Genomic DNA, 3,920 nt, shown 5'->3' with positions numbered 1-3,920 from the left:
AGACATTACGCATGCGATAGCTCAAGGATCCGTTCCGACGCATCCGGCCGCTCTACATATAATCCTTTTGTATCGTTCAGGGAAGATGCGTCGCGGATACCGCTTAGATTAGATAATAATCCGTCGAGCGCGATGGTCCCAAATCTGCATTGTATATCCAAACACGTTATTACAAAATTTAAATCCGCATGACGTTTAAACATTCAATTATATACATGAAACAATATATGTTTATTTAATATTATTTGAAAAAAAAAAAAAAATTATATAACGATAATGGGAATTTGGAAATCGATCACGTCACGTCCGATAAGTTGTTTTCTGGGTCGCAGATTTACGAGCGAATAAGGCAAGGAACGATAAAAAAAAAAAAAAGAAAAAAAAAAAGTTGAATCAAATCCCTCAAGCGAAACGAAAAAAGGTGAGGATCTCGTGGTCGCGCTCTTGTCCTCAGGCCGCTGGATGACGATCGCGCGAGGTGTGCTTAGAGAGATCGCCGAAGAGAGAACGGCGGCGATACGGGCGGAGGGACGAGAAACGACGAGGGTCGCGTTATTTGCATTTTAATTTGCATATTAAAACATGCCTCCTCGATCGATCGACCCGGGTCCGCGAAATACGATACCTCGCGCTCCATGTCTGTCGCATTAGCGTTGTAAAGCCAAGTTATACACGACCGCAAAAGCAACCCGACGTCCCTGAAACCGTTCACGCATGCCGATCTTGAAATATGCACCCGTGGACCCCAAGATCGCCGGATCTCGATAGCGCCCCGCGTTGTCCCGATCGATCTACGCTCGAGCGCGACTCCTCGCGGTATTTGCTCACGATACGGCGCGATACTAATAATTACGATAATAATAGCGCCTGGGCGCATGTATGCGTGACAGGAGACAGTCGCTCTTGCCCGTATCGCGTTTTCAATCCGCCCTGCAATGCATTAACCCAGATCTTAGACGTTGCACATTGTATCGTCGCATTTTTTTGCACGGGGCAATTTTCTGGGATAACTAATAATAGGATATTACCACGCGTTTTTCTGCACGTTACGTCAATTAATTACGGCTCCAGCGTGAAAATGCGAGCCAGCGCGGTTCAGAGCGCGATCCTCGATTCTAATCACGTTCAGGTGAAGCGTCTGCTATCGCTGCTGAGAACAAAAGTGCATTTTCGAGGCGAGAGAGGGAAGTTCCTAGTGTTTGCGGGGTTTCTCGTCACCGTGAAACAACGTAATCTCTTCGGCCGGTCTCAACCGTGAACTTACCTGAACGATAAAAGCCGTCGCTGTCGCGTTTCCCCGGCATTGTCGATCTTCGTGGCGGGTATGATGCATGCGGCGATGCACGCGAGCCATGCGAGTGGGTCCGACGCGCTGCACACGTCGTGACCATCGCAGAGAACACCTCTCCGCTTCCTCGTGACTCCCCGTTATTATCGTTGTTTCGAGCCGTTAATATTAATGGACGTAAATGCGCGTTGCCGTGCTCGAAAGAGAAATAAAGGAGGACAAAGAGGTGGACGCGGAGGTGGACGCGGGAGATGAGCCGCGGCAAAGACGAGGGAGAAGCGCACCGAGGGGGAGCCCACCGCGTCCGAGCCCCTCTCTCCTCGGAATAATTGAATAGACTTGGCCGGTGCGTACCGCGGGCTCGTAAAACATTAATGACCAATAGCCGGCGCAAGCGGTCGGCGATCGTTTCGCGTTATTATTATTCCTTAAAGTCAGAGGCGGCCTGGGCGCGAATTTTCCACGCTCGCGATCGCGAGCGAGCCTCCGGCCGAAGTGAGTAATCGCGAAAATGCGCGCCGGTAGAAGCGGGCCTGGTCCCCGTATACATTATTTGCTGGACGTAGCACCGCGGGATAATGCTACGACGTGACAAAAGACGCGCTTGTTTCCTCCGCGAGACGATGGAAATTAACGTCGCGTTAAATTTAAGCGAGCCCTGCAAAGATCCGCGCAGCGATCGCGCTGCGCGTACGTCGCGTTTCAAGAGTCACTTATCCGCGGGCTTCCAAACGACGTCTGGTTTTCCGCTAACGAGGAAATCAGTAGGAAATGCATTACGTTACGTCTTGCGGTGAAAATTCTCTATCTTTATTTTTCGCCCTTCTTAACGACTTCATTCGAATATGCACAAAACCTGCAAAATATTACATCGTTATCGCGCTCGGCGCACGACTCGAGCGAACGACGGGGACGTCGAATTAGACGAGATTACAGCCGTTAAGCTCTTCCGAGGGAACCTTCGGCAAACGAATCCTGGATCTTCTTCGCGTTCTCCCGCGGGTATTTTCCATTAGACGCATCTTCGTCCGTCGTTCTCTCGATTTTTTACGCCCTTTCTTCATCATCCTAGCTCGAGCGGCGTAGCGACCGACTGGCAGCTCTGAGCGCTCCGTCATGCGAGGGAACGGAAAGGGAGAAAGGAGGAGAGAGAGAGGTGAACTGGCGGCGGTGCGATGGAGAAGAGCGCAGGAGATCTTCTCGTTTCCTCGAAGCGTTTCGAACGCAGTACCTGCTACGTACTGCGAAGTTTGTAATCACGCGTTTAACAGCCAATCGCGCAGCGTCACGCAATCGAGTGCGAGAGCCTGCGAGACTACGGGGTCATCGTACATGAAAAGGAAGCCAAATGCTACGGAGCATGACGAGCTAATGAATTAATCGTCACAAAATATCGCTCCGGATAGGAGCGAGCGAGCCGAGGGCTCGGCCTCGGCCTGAACCGCGGCCGAAGCTGCCCACCGCCTCGCTCGCGCTCCGAACGATCCCAATGATGACCTAGACCTTCGAAGGACGTTGGTAATTTTCTCTTCCTAGAAGCCGCTGACCGGCTCGTTTACATTCTACCGTCGATTTCTCCGTAGCGCGCCGGTTGCCGCGCATCGCGATACACGCTGCCTTCGAACGTGTTCGGAAAGTTTAGATCGACGTTCAACGACCCGCCTCGTGTTCCCTTCAATGCGATCCTTACGTACAAGCTGCAGTCGGAACATTTCATTCTATCCTGTTCTCGTATTATGGAGCTGGGATCCGCACCGGGCGGAATATACGAGTGTACACGGCCAATAAATTTGCTTCGAGGATATAAACTGCGCGTTATGAGCTTAAAGATCGAACATTTCAAAATTCTTTTTTTTTTTATACATTTAGAAGAGAGCTCGTGCAATAATAAAAATTTACACGAGAATAAATTAAAGTCATCGTAAAATGTTGAAATAAATGCAATGCCAAAGAACTTTTCAACGTTAAAAAATTTTTTAAAACAGAGAATCAAAGTTCTGATTTTTTAAAATTGATTTATTTAATCGAACTGTCGATATCACGTATATTGTCGTGAGAGGATTAAAGAGATTTGCGGTTTCCGATCGCGCGGTTAATCTCACAGATCAACGGATACCTGATCGGTTAATTGTGATCGGGCATGTTTTTCCCGATGTCGATGTCATTCCGTTGGCCGTGGCCGAAGGTAATCGCGTAAAAATCCGCTACTATTAACACGCCTCTTGCGCGGACGACAGATTCTCTAATGACGGAAGCCACGAAGAAGCGATAGTGCGTTGTATTCCCAGTCAGCGTGCCCCGCTACATCCGCTACAGCAGCATGCACCGGGGCCCGTAATTACGGGATCATTTTCCTCGGTCAACAGCCTTGTAAATCATTCCGCGCAATACCCCGTGGTGGACGTTCGCGTTCGCGTCCTCTGCGGCAAAAGAAATGGTCGGCATAGCAATTTCCTTGACGGTGGTCCGAGCTGTAAATCCCCTCGTCAACTCGTTCGTGGATGCCATCGATACACCGCCTTCGCCGTCTCTTCCGAAAAACCGCTCGCTAACCTCCCGGTTTTTAATATCACTCTTATCTTTTTAATAACAGAATAATCGGCGGCTGTTTAAAATAAGAATAGATTATCAG

The sequence above is a fragment of the Cardiocondyla obscurior genome, linkage group LG03 (assembly GCF_019399895.1).
Source record: "Cardiocondyla obscurior isolate alpha-2009 linkage group LG03, Cobs3.1, whole genome shotgun sequence".
Lineage (NCBI taxonomy): Eukaryota > Metazoa > Arthropoda > Insecta > Hymenoptera > Formicidae > Cardiocondyla > Cardiocondyla obscurior.
Note: the sequence above shows the minus strand (reverse complement) of the source record.